Here is a 13,705-nt window from a genome sequence, read left to right on the forward strand (position 1 = left end):
CCCGACAATACAAATCCTGGAACAACTAAAACCCCCAATCTTAGCTTCCTGGAAAAAATGTTTGTTTGTTTATTATATTTAGAAACCACCGATCATCTTCCCAAAGTGGGTAGTGAGTCACCAACTTACAACCACAATTGAAACCACCACTGTTACGCTTTAGAGATAATCTAAAAGCATGATTAATGCTCTTTCTGTTTCATATCCAGGCCCAAACCCTGACAGAAAAAGTAATCCAGGATGCTCTGGAATTGCAAAACCATACCCTCTCTCAATCACCTTCTCTAAAAAGAGAAGGTGAGAAATTGGATGTAAATTGTCCAGAATGGTGCATTCTAGTGATGGCTTCTTGAGGAGGGGGCACACTAGCACCTTTTTAAAAGGGGGACAGAACACACCACATAAAGGGTACAGAACACACCACACGAAGGGGGCAGAACACACCACATAAAGGATGAATTCACAATTGCATGTACCCTTCCACATGACATCTCTTGGGTGGCCTTGACCAAACAAAACAGATCTAGATCTAACTGACAGGTGATGGCATTTACATTCCAGAGGAACCTGTCCACTTCTTCAAGGCCAGCAGAATCAAACCATTCTCAGATAACTAGATAAGTCTGCTCCTGAGGCAACTCTGTGGGACTTATATCATGCTTGGCATCCAGTTGGAAACAGATCCAGATTATTTTATCAGAAATAATGGAAAATTCCTCTGTTTGGCCCTGCAGATAGGCCTATGGGATTTCCATGAGACCTGAGAAAATCCAAACAAACAGCAGCTCCATCTCATATAGGTTTTAAACAGGTATCTGCACAGTGACGTGCGGTGACCTTCATGGCCGGTGAGGCAAGCGCGAAAGCCGCACCGAAGCCCCGCCGCAATGTCCGCCATAGAGCAGGTCCCTGCTCTATGGCAGACACGGCGCCGGGACTTTAAAGTCCTGCCGCCGGAGCCCTCTTCCAGCCAGGCTCTTCCCTCTCGCTCTTCATCTTGATGATGTTGCTGCAGCTGCCGGGTGCATAGGTAGCCAGAGCAGTGCCGAAGTGGTCTGGGCGGGCAAAATAGCGAGTGAGCGAGGATGGGGGATAAGGCAGCCTGATCCCTGCTCGCTTGCTCGCTGGGAGGCGCAGAGAAGAGCGCGAAGTCCAGCGAATGCAGGAATGCAAAAATCAATGCAAGGGGAGCGAAGGAAACCACCTGGGTCTCCCCTCCCTGCCTCACCTGTCTGGAGCCGCCAAAAGCTTTATATTCTGGTGGCGGGGCTGGTTTTCCGCCACTTTGGCATCCCTGAAAGGCGACTCCACATTCTCCCTTTCTTTCCCCCCTCCTCTCTTCAAAAGCCCCCCCCCCACCCACAGCAGCTATATTCATGGCCGGCCTGGAAGGCATGCCGGCACTTTAAAGGGCATGCCGCCTCGGCCCGCCATAGAACAAAACGTGCTGGGAGGTACGCTGGCACTTCAAAGTGCATGCCGCCGTCCCGGCCATAGAACAGGGTGGCTACATGCACTTTAAAGTGCCAGGGTGCCTCCGGGCCACACACCAGGACATATTTTGCTCTATGGCGGGCTGAGGCAGCATGGCTTTAAAAAATAAAAAAATAAAAATAAATGTGCCAGCCTGCTCGCTAGCAGAGGCGGGTAAAACACACACACACACACACACACACACACACACACACACACACAAAATAAATGATAATTACTTACATTACAAATAATTTTGAATCCCCCCCCTCCGTCCGATCCACATACCTTTTCCAGCTATGGATTTCAACTCTCCTCTTGTCCGCCCGCCATGATGAAAGTGTAAAAAATTAAATAAAAAAGCAACTTACTTAGGCAAGGCTGCCAAGGCATGACTTGCTGCTCCCAGATCAGGAGGTGGGAGAATCACATGCCTCCTTTGCATACGGAATTTTTCACCTTTTAACCCTTGCTTAACTCTTAAAAGGCGAAAAATTCCTTATGCAAAGGAGGCCCATAGTTCTCTCGCCTCCCCCTACAGTTAGCACTAAGCAGACTCAGAGTCACTGTGACTTGGAATCTGGCAGCAACTACCTTAGCCTTTTTAATTATTTAAAAAATTCTTTTTTTTTCCTCATGAGACTGGTGAGTCCCCGCCTCCCCTGACTGCACATCCCTGTATCTGCAAGGAGCCATATATTTGTCTGATCTTAGTACCCCTCCCCCTAGCAGTTATTTTAAGGGAGAGCTGTGAGCACTTGAGGCCTGGGAGGTAGGGTGAACCAAATGTCCTGTTTAAGAAAACAGATTGCAATTAATTCTGTAAATCATACAGAAAGACAGGGTTTTTCAGATATGTACAACTGAGCTATAAATTAAAGCATAAATTAATGTATTTAGCTGCTGAATATGGAGAGTGAAATACTGCAGAACATCCTTATGAAAGAACCAGTTGAAAAGCAAATTAATTGAAAAATGGGCTAATCTAGGAGAAAATGTTTTTTTAATGTAATTAAGCATTGGACTTAGTCTGGAAGAAGATCTGAAGGACTGTCTTAATTCTTGTTATCTCTTCTCTGTGTTTTGTGGATGGAAAGTTGGCAGAAGTGAAGATGACTGCAGATCAATCTCAAATTGGTCAGTGAGGAATTAGAGAGTGGAAATCCTGTGGGAGCGCATAGTAGGGAAAATAGTTATAACAAGGCAGAAAAATAAATGATCTTGGTAAAAAAAGGGATTCTTTTCATTGCACTGAAATCGTGGAATTTTCCTTTCATTGCTATAAGCGTTTCTCATTTCCACCTCGGAAGGAATTATGTTTAATTTTCTACTAAAACCAGAAGCGAACTACATTTATATTTCTATGACAGTTTGTTGAGTTTGCAGACTGCAGGGTATTTTAAGGCCCAGTTTGCCTTAGTGCAGTTAATCGGTGTATTTAATTTCCTGTTTAATTCACTAAGAGTCATCATCAAGACAAATTGCTATGAACAGCTCAAGCAGCTAATGCTGTACAACAATCAAACAGCAGTCTCACAGAATTGTATCTCTTCTTTTACTTTTGTTCTTGGTGTCTTTTTTTTAAGGACAAAAACTTTCAAAGGATGCAAGTATAATAAGGAAATGTTATATAATTATTAAAAGGCACAAAATAATTTTCAAACATTTTGAATTTGTTCCACAGTTTTACTCATGCTACATCTATTTAAAGGTGCATCTTTCTTTATCGGAAAATGGTAGGAAATTGTGATATCAAAGTCCAGCAACCCAATCTTAAGGAGTTTAGGGCCCCAAAAGGGCTCCAATGTGATTGTGGATAAATAGCAGTGAAAAGAGAAATGATGCAAGAGTACAAACTACAGAAAGGCTACTTTTTGAATAGGAAAGAAGTAGTTGTAATGGCAATGGGTGAAGGGAGATTAAGATTGGATTTGTACTGCAGGATCACGCCTAGGCTTTCTAAATATTGCCCATAGAAGCTTTGCATTCAAAAAGGTCCTAAATGGGTTTTAGGCACTGAGCTTTATAGTTGAAGATTTGCTGAGGGGTGCTTGGTTGTTTTCTTGTAGACGTTTCATTACTCAAACTAGGTAACATCATCAATGCTAGTCATTCATGGTCCTACTGCGTCCCTGCTGGCCAGCTGGAATAGGGAGATGACTGGGACTTTGGACAGGATTTCAATCATATGACTTTTCCTGTCCCATGGAACTCAGTGCCACCTGTGATATATTGAGGAATTGAGAGGAATGAAATGGTTGAAGGCAGGGGTCACCAACCTTTTGGACCTATTGAAATCCCATGGACCACTAATATGATCTGTTTAATGACCGGCTGGGTGGGCATGACAAGGTGGTCATGTGACTGGGTGAGCGTGGCCAACTCAATGTCATTCACATCGAGGGGTGCCTTGCCAGCCTCTACTTGCCACTCCTCGCCTGCCTGCCCAGGCTTTTTAGGGCCCCAACAGGAAGCAGTTGCTGGAGCTAAGCAGCCACCATGAGAAAGAGTTGGCAAAATAGCTGGCTCAGTTCAAATTGGATCTGACCGAGAAGGAGGCTCAGCAGAAGCACTTCACTGAGGACTACGAGCATAGGCTTTCCAAGCAGAGGGAAGACCTGCAGGAGTGCAAGGCCAGGTGCCAGCGTCTGGAGGCTCAGTGGGCTGAGATGCTTATCCAATTCTAGGCCACGATGCAGTTCCACTGGAACAAGGCCCTCTAGCTCTTCACCACCAATGGCACTTCCCTCCAGCCTTGGCTCAAAGCCCAGCACCAGGAGGCTGAAGCAGACCCCAAATCAGAATTTCTGCCCGCATCTGACCCACACAAAAAGACCCAGAAGGGGTAGACTCTCTGCAGCAACACAAACATTCATTGCACGTATCCAGCCCAGGGGCTATAGTTTGAGGGCCCCTGATTTAGTGTAATATAAAAAATGCAAATAATTTTTCTGCGGACCACCAAAATTTTCTTGCAGACCCAGTGGACCAGTGGTCCACAGACCACCGGTTGGTGACCTCTGGTTTAAGGGATGTTTAAAGAGCCGTTGGCAGAAGATGAACAAACTCAACCTAACATGGGTAAGAGCTACTATTAAAGCCTACCTTGTAGCAATTAGGCTGGCAAAGCATAAATACTTCTCCACACTAAATGAATCTGCAGAGAAACACCCAGTAATTTTAAGATGACATGTTTCCTCCTGGGAAAGGAAGATTCAGAGGGCATGCTGAGGCATTCACTGGTTTTGTGGAATGATGTCACTCAAATTCATTCCCAGTTAGCTAATCCGGTGAAGGTGTGGAGGCAGGTTCTTATTTGGGAATTATTTGAACCTGTTGCTCTTGAGGAAATGGACAGGATCTTAGGAAATTTGAGCACCATCAACTGTATTTTAGGATTTTTAGGATTTAGGATTTTATTTATGATTTATAGGCCGCCCTTTTCCCTGAGGGGACTCAGGGCGGCTTACAATACATGGGAAGGGGGGTGCAAAACAAAAACATAAGACAGTGCATAAATAAAAAATAAAACAATAAAACGCAACTTTCATTCAACATTCGGGCGGGGCAAATTAGAATCTTATCCCCAGGCCTGACGGGATAGCCAGATCTTAAGGGCTGTGCGGAAGGTCTGGACGGTGGTGAGGGTGCGAATCTCCACGGGGAGGTCGTTCCAAAGGGTCGGAGCTGCTACTGAGAAGGCTCTCCTCCGCGTAGTCGCCAGTCAGCACTGACTGGCGGATGGAACTCGGAGGAGGCCTAATCTGTGCGATCTAATCGGTCGAAGGGAGGTAATCGGCAGGAGGCGGTCTCTCAAGTATCCAGATCCACTACCATGGAGAGATTTATGGATGGTAAGTAGCACCTTGAAGCGCACCCGGAGATCAACAGGTAGCCAGCGCAGCTCGCGGAGGATAGGTGTTATGTGGGCGAACCGCGGTGCGCCCACAATCACTCGCGCGGCCGCATTCTGGACTAGCTGAAGTCGCCGGATGCTCTTCAAGGGCAGCCCCATGTAGAGCACATTGCAGTATTCCAGCCTAGAGATCACAAGGGCTCGAGTGACTGTTGTGAGGGCCTCCCGGTTCAGGTAGGGTCGCAACTGGCGTACCAGGCCCCCCTGGTCACAGCCGACAAATGATGGTCGAAAGTCAGCTGTGGGTCCAGGAGGACTCCCAAGTTGCGAACCCTATCTGAGGGGTGTAAAATTTGACCCCCCAGCCTGAGCGATGGAACACTGGCCAAATTATTGGGAGGAAAACACAACAGCCACTCGGTCTTGTCTGGGTTGAGTACCAGTTTGCTAACTCTCATCCAGTTCTTAACAGCCTCAAGACCCCGGTTCATCACGTCCACCGCTTCATTGAGTTGGCACGGGGCGGACAGATACAGCTGAGTATCGTCCGCGTATTGGTGGTATTTTATCCCGTGCCTCCGAATGATCTCGCCCAGCGGTTTTATGTAAATGTTAAATAGTAGGGGTGATAAGACCGAACCCTGCGGCACCCCATATGTTAGGGGCCTCGGGGACGATCTCTGCCCCCCAACCAACACCGACTGCGACCTGTCCGAGAGGTAGGAGGAGAACCACTGCAAAACAGTGCCTCCCATCCCCACCTCCCGCAGTCGTCGCAGAAGACTTTGTTCCCCTTGGCTTGCGAAAGGCACCCTGGAGATAACAGGTGGGTGGGTTCTGGTGATTCTCTGAGGGAGGGGATTTTTGTGGCCCTCTGGTGGCCTGCAGAGCTGGCAGCAGGGTCAGACAACAAGGAGGTTGGGGAGGTACATGGGCCAGTTGCTCCTCTTCTTAAAAGGCTATTGTTAGATTCCAGCCTGTTGGATAAATTTCATCTTTTTTGAGGAAGATTGTGGTTGTGCTGCAGCTCCAGAAATTCCTGGAAGAAACATATTATTTGGATGCTTTTCAGTTGGGTTAAGGTCTGAATGTTGGATGGCAACAGCATGGGTGATACTTTTTAAAGATCTCTGACAGGAGCAGGATGGTGATAGTGAATCCATCTTCATATCTCTGCAGCCTTCATCAAGCATGGTAACCTTTTGGAGAAGCTTTGGGAGTTGGAAGCACAGGGAGCACTGTGTCTTGGTTCACTTCCTTTTTTGGTGACTATTCCCAGTCAGGGAGCAGTGGTTGGGCCTTTCTCCCAGAGCTTGGTGTGGCAGCAGGAGTGGCAGCAGCATGATGTGTGAAAATGGGATGCTACAGTGCTGCCGCCTCCCCACCACCTACCCCTCCCATTGCTGCCCCCACCATCTCCTTCCTCTGTGGCCTAGAGTTCAGCGAAGCAGCAGCAGGGTGTGTGTGAAAATGAGAAGTTCCCGACCACTGCTGTCACTCTGAGCTCTTCCAACCTGCTTGTTCATTCAGCTCTCTCTTGGACCATCCACAGTGAATTGGCCATGTTGAGTTGTCCTGTGATAACTTGGTGGCAGTGACCTGGCTACACCGAGCTGGCCATGCCAAGTTGTCCATTCCAGGGTTATCATGAGTATGCTGATGTAATTAGCTTTTATGTCAGGTCATGAAGTGTTAAGTGATGCTCTTACAGTGCCTAGAAGCTGTTAAGGGCTGGGTGGGGAGCAATGGCCTGAAACTGAACCCTGAAAAGACAGAATGGCTCTGAGTATCAAGTTCTTTGGTTCATGGAGTATTGCCATCTTTGGTTTTTGTTACATACGGACGGATGTTGCTAAATTTACATAGGTTCACATCAGTGACGTGCGGTGAGCTTCATGGCCGGTGAGGCAAGTGCAAAAACCACGCCGAAGCCCCGGCGCCACATCTGCCATAGAGCGGGACTCTCACCAGCCATCAAGTTCACCGCACGTCACTGATCTATAACCACCCTTGGCAGGACCTCCTGCCCCCCTCCCTCCACCCAGGACCTCCCCCCATGTTCCTCCACAAGCCCTCACCTTGCCCCCCCCGGGTGCTCCTCCCCTCCCCCTGGCCCCGAAGCCCCCCACCCTCCCAGGGAGAGCGTTCACCTGCCGCCAGGGCCGGGGGGGCGGTGCCACCTCCCTCCGAGCCTGCTGCCATGGCCGCCGTGCCTACGTGGAGCTGCCGAACAAGCGCCGAACAAGCGCTGATCAAGCTACGCCAGCCAGAGGAGCGCTGAGCCGCCGATGGGCGGAGGCGACGAGCTCCTGAGTGCGTGCAGAGCGCCTTCAGCATCGCCGGGGAAGAAGTTGGGGAGCGAGGGTCACCCAGACCTCGCAGCCTCCCCACAATCACTCCCACAGTGTCTGCTACTGCTTGGGGACTCTAGCAAAGGAGGAATACAATCAGCGTTTTAGAGTCCTGGCAGGCAGGGCTCGGCCACCATTCAGCGAAACATGTTTCACTGAATGGCGACCAAGCTCTAAAGTGCCGGCATGGCTTTAAAGTGCCGGCTTGCCATCTGCGCCGGCCAGCCCGGAAGGCAAGCCGGCACTTTAAAGGTATGCCGGCACGGCAGGCAGGGCTCGGCCGCCATTCAGCAAAACATGTTTCGCTGAATGGCGGCCGAGCTCTAAAGTGCCGGCATGCCTTTAAAGTGCCAGCTTGCCATCCGCGCCGGCTGGTCCGGAAGGCAAGCCGGCATTTTAAAGGCATGCTGGCACGGCAGGCAGGGCTCGGCCGCCATTCAGCGAAACATGTCCTGGTTTGTGGCCGGGTGGCACGTTTGCACTTTAAAGTGCATACCGCCCGGCCACAAACCAGGACATGTTTTGCTCTATGGCACGCCAAGGCAGCATGGCTTTAAAAAATAAAAAAATTAAATGAAAAATAAAAAATGAAAAATAAAAATAGATGTGCCAGCCCGTGCGCCAGCAGAGGCGGGTAAAAAAAAACAAACCACACACACACACACACACACACACACACACACACACAAAACAAATTACAATTACTTACATTACAAATAAATTGAATTCCTCCCCCTGCCTTCTCCCTCTGACCTACATATCTTCCAGCTGCGTCAAAAATGCTAGATTTGGTCTAGCCAGGGCCAGGCAGGCTAGGCTAGTTGCTGCTAGAGTCACCACATGGATGACTCTGCTTAAATGTTTTAAAATAGGCTCTAAACAAAGTCTCCTCTGCAGGAGGAGGCGGGAGAATCATGTGCCTCATTTGCATACAGAATTTTTTGCTTTTTAACCCTTGGTTGACTTTTAAAAGCCGAAAAATTCCTTATGCAAAGGAGGCCCATAGTTCTCTAGCCTCCTCCTACTAAGTACACTAAGGAGACTCAGAGTCACTGTGACTTAGAGTCTGGGAGCAACTACCCTGGCCTTTTTAATTATTTTAAAAATAGTTTCCTTTCCCTCAGGAGACTGGTGAGGCCCTGCGTCCCCTGCATCTAGTGACTGCACGTCACTGGTTCACATGCTCACTGAGGATTGGTCGCCCAAACCACAGGAAGTTTAAACAACTGTTATTGGCCGGCTGGTCTGCTGGAGCTCCTTAAAGGGCGAGTTCCGGCAGCCCAGCTGGCAGAGCACAGTCATTTACTCTTGCAATAAAAAGTGCTAAACTCACTCAAACCTCTCGCCTGCTGTTTTCTCGCCGATCTAACACTGATAATGAAGAACAAAGGGACCTGAGAACCTTGTGGACAAGCGGCCATTTTGCACCAAGGATGAAGACCCTGCATCACAGCAGTAGATGGCATCGCAAGCATCCCCTGCACCAGTGATCTTCGACCCACAGACAGAGGACTGGCAAACATACATGGGGCAATTCTGGATGTTCATGGAAGCCAACAACTACCAGGACCAGCCAGACAATAGGAAGCGGGCATTATTTTTAACTTACTGCGGAACAAAAATTTGTAAGATGACACAGACGTTGATTGCCCAGACGTAGAGACCGTGACATGGACAACCCTACAACGCGCCTTGGAAGACCACTATGCGCCATCCACCGCACCCATGGTGAGCCGGAACGAGTTTTACCACTGGCGCCAACAGGAAGGAGAGACGGTGAACAATTTCATGGCCAGCCTCTGAGAAATCACAACCCGGTGCAAATTCATCAACCCAGAAGAAATGATGATGGACTGGATCATCCTAGGAATGAGAGATCTCTCCTTGCAAAAGAAACTGCTAATCAGAAGGGGAGTCTCATTCAAGGATGTGGTTGAGGAAGCCTGGGCAGCTGAATCATCAGATAACTCGGCAGCAAACATAAGAAAAACCAGTGGGGTTCATCAAACATTCAGGGAACCCGACTGGGCATCAGAAGTTCCGGAATATGACAATGAATGGGACGATGCCAAAGCCAATCACTGCATGTATCCAGAGAGAAAGCAAAGCATGAGAGACATAGAGGGCAGGCAGCCACATTGCTCAGGCTGCATGGGATTCCATTCAAGAGCGGTGTGCTGTTTCCGGGAAGCCATCTGCCGCAGATGCCAGTGGAAAGGCCACATTGCCAAGGCATGCAGAGCATCCCAGCCCACCCCATCCCAGCCAAAGCCCCTCGGCTCCCTAGGGAAGACCAAACAACCCCAGACCTGGCCAACAGCAGAATAGGTGGAGATAGGAACAGTACCAAGCCCAGAGGGAGATCCACCAGATCACTGTGAGCTATTCAGACGCCTATGAAGGGAAAACATTCCATGCCACTGTGACCATTGAAGGGGGACCTTGCAGGATGGAGCTGGACACAGGATATATTTTACAATCGTGTCCTGGAGACCATTAAGAAATTGAACCCAACAGCCAGCAAACAGCTCCTCAAATCACCAAATGTCCGGCTAAATGACTACCAGGGGAACCAGATCCAAGTCCTAGGAAGAATGGTGGTTGACGTGGTGTTCCATGAATTCCAGGGCCGTCTACCCCTCATGGTCATCGCCAGCCACCGAACGTCCCTGCTGGGAGTGGAATGGTTCAAACCCCTGGGGCTAGACATCACTGGCCTGCATCGAAACTCCACCTACGACCTGGATCAGTACTGGCAGAGTTCACAGACATCTTTGACAGGGGGCTAGGTAAATATACGGGGAAACCCATTTCATTAAACCTAGACCCCCATGTAACCCCCATTAGGCTCAAACCCCAAAGGGTCTCCTTTGCTCTACGGCCCAAGGTGGATGAGGAATTGGACAAACTAATTGCCCAAGGAATCCTCATGCCGACTGACCACATGGTATGGGAAACTCCAATAGTCACCCCCATGAAGCCAGATGGTTCCATCCATCTCTGTGCAGATTACAAGTGTACACTGAATAAGGCCTTACAGCAAAGCATGTACCTGGTGCCAGTTGTGCAACATCTGTGCATTCCCTAGGAAGCCGGAAAATATTCACCAAAGTAGACCTGGCCCAGGCATACCAACAATTGCCTGTGGACAAAGCCACCGCGGAAGCTCAGATGATTATGACCCACAGGGGGGCTTTCAACTGCACCAGACTGCAGTTTGGAGTCAGTGTAGCCCCAGGACTGTTTCATTGTTTAATGGAGTGGCTACTGCAAGGCATCCCAGGGGTGGTACCATACTTTGATGACATATTCGACTCAGGGGACTCCATAGAGCAACTGACTTTGGGGAGGTTCAAGGAGAAGGGACTTAAAGTGAACCCAAAGAAATGCAAAATCAGTGTGAAGCAGGTAGAGTTCCTGGGATACTTCATAGATGGGTCTGGCATCCACCCCACTGACAGCAAAGTAAAGGCCATTAAAACGCCCCCACCCCAAGGAACAAGACAGAGCTCCAAGCCTACTTAGGACTATTGAACTTTTATAGTATTTTTTTTACAACAGAAGGCCACCGTTGCTGAGCCATTGCACAAGCTCCTGGGAAAGATTGTGCTGTGGACCTGGGACAGAAGGAACACTGGGCCTTTGCAGCGGGAAAAGAGCTCCTATCCTCCAACAGCATGCTCATCCAATTCAACCAGACCTTGCCGGTTTGGATCACCTGTGATACCTCCCCCTTTGGAGTCAGAGTGGTCCTCAGCCATCACATACCAGATGGATCGGAGGCTCCCATAGCCTATTATTTCAAGATCGTGTCCCCAGCTGAACGCAACTACAGCCAGATCGACAAGGAAGTCTTGGCTGCAATTGCAGGAATCAAGAGATTCCATGAGTACATGTATGGCAGACACTTTGAACTCATCACAGACTATAAGTCATTGCTAGGGCTCCTTGCCAGAAACCAACAAACCCCGCTGTACATATCCCTGAGAAACGAGATGAGCCATTTTCCTCACGGTGTATGACTACGAGCTGATCCACTGCCCAGGGAAGGACATCAGCCACGCCGATGCACTCAGCCGCTGCCCGTTACCAGAGCTGGTGGAAGACCCCGCCCTCACTGCCACAGTGCTGCTGATTGACGTTGACCCAGCCAGCCCGGTCACTGCCAGGGACATTGCTGAGCACACACAAAAGGACAAGGGGTTGCAAAAGGTTCTGAACTGGGTGTTGAGAGGGTGGCCACAGAAGAAGCTGAGTGAGGAGTTCCAGAGCTACCAGAGTAAGCAGGCAGAACTATCAACTATCAAGGGTTGCTTGTTGTGGGGGGAGAGAGTCATCATACCCCAGAGGCTGTGGAGGCGAGTCATGGAAGCCCTCCATGAGGGTCACCCAGGGATAGTACAGATGAAGGCACTAGCCCAGATCTACATCTGGTGGCCCAATATGGATAAGGACACCACAGAGTGGGTAGCCAGGAGACATGATCAGCCCCACCCCGGGCACTGGTGAGAGAGGGAAGCAGCCAAGGGACCATGGTCATGGTTCCACATCGACTTTGTGGGACCAATAAAAGGGAAGATGTTCCTGATCATGGTGGATGTTTACTTTAAACGGCTGGAGGTCATTATCATGCAATAAACCACAGCAGAAGCCACCATCAGAGCTCTCTGGAAACTTTTCGCAAACCATGGCCTATCCTACACCCTGGTCTCTGACTACGGGCCACAACTGACCACCAACATGATGGAGACCTTCCTCACAGAGCAAGGGATCCAGCATGTTCTCATTGCCCCATTCAATCCGGCGAGCAATGGACAGGCCGAGCAAATGGTGAGGCTCACAAAAGAAGCCCTCACCCAAATGGGACCAGGAAACTGGCAGGAAAAGGTCAACCAATTCCTTTTCACCCAACACATCACACACACACACCCATGCTACCACCAACAAGAGCCCAGGAGAGCTGTTGATGGGTAGAAGACTGGTTTCCAGACTCGACCGGTACCGCCCGGACTACTTCCAGAGAACCCCCTGGACTCCACTCTACCAACCCGGGAGTTCAACATAAATGACCGGACTTGGCTGGTGGGCCAAATCATGGCCATCACCGGGCCAAAGTCATACCGAGTGGATCTAGAGGACAGATGAATCTGGAGGAGGCACATTGACCAACTCCGACACCGCCTGGAGGATGCTGAACTGAGGAACCAGGACTATTGGGCTGCACCCACCAACTCAGAACAACTCCTGGAGAACCCCAGGTTTCCGCCCCATGGAACATACTCAGCTGCCAGCTGGGAAGCAGACTGGTGGGAACTGGCCCAACCAAGCCAAGAAACCGAGGGGCAACCATCCAACCCGAACCATGAACACTTAGCTGCACCCGAAGTCGTCCTGCGAAGAAATGGCATCTCAGGAGCTGAAGGAACCAGGCTGGAGCTTGACTCGCGGGCTGAGGAGCTCCAGAAGGTTCCTTCCCAGGCAGCCGGAGGAACAGCAGGCCCAAGTGCACCAGCCGAGCTCCCAGGAACAAGTAATCTCCGCAGATCTAATAGAAATGTACATATGTTCACATGCTCACCGCGGATTGGTCGCCAAAACTGCAGGAAGTTTAAGCAACTGTCATTGGCTGGCAGGTCAGCCAGAGCTCCTTAAAGCATAAGCTCCGGCAGTCCAGCCAGCAGAGTGCAGTCATTTACTCTTGCAATAAAAAAGTGCTGAAACTCACTTGCGCCTCGCACCTGCTGTTTTCCGTCAATCTAACAATTTTAGATGGGTTTGCACTGCCCCAAATGGACCCCATGCATAATTGGAGGATCTCCTGGATTCATTACTCCTGTTTGATGAGTAAGTGTCAATTGTGTCAAAGGGCCTTTGCACAATGAAGCAGTTGTGCCTTAGTTACACCCTTTCCTGAACCAACATAACTACTGTCATGTGATCCACCTGGGCTGCCCTTAAAAAGTATCTGGAAACTTCATCTGTTTCAAAATGCAGTGATCTGCACAGATTTGCAAAAGTATCACCT

This window comes from Thamnophis elegans, chromosome 3 (genome assembly GCF_009769535.1).
Source record: "Thamnophis elegans isolate rThaEle1 chromosome 3, rThaEle1.pri, whole genome shotgun sequence".
NCBI classification, from domain to species: Eukaryota; Metazoa; Chordata; class Lepidosauria; order Squamata; family Colubridae; genus Thamnophis; species Thamnophis elegans.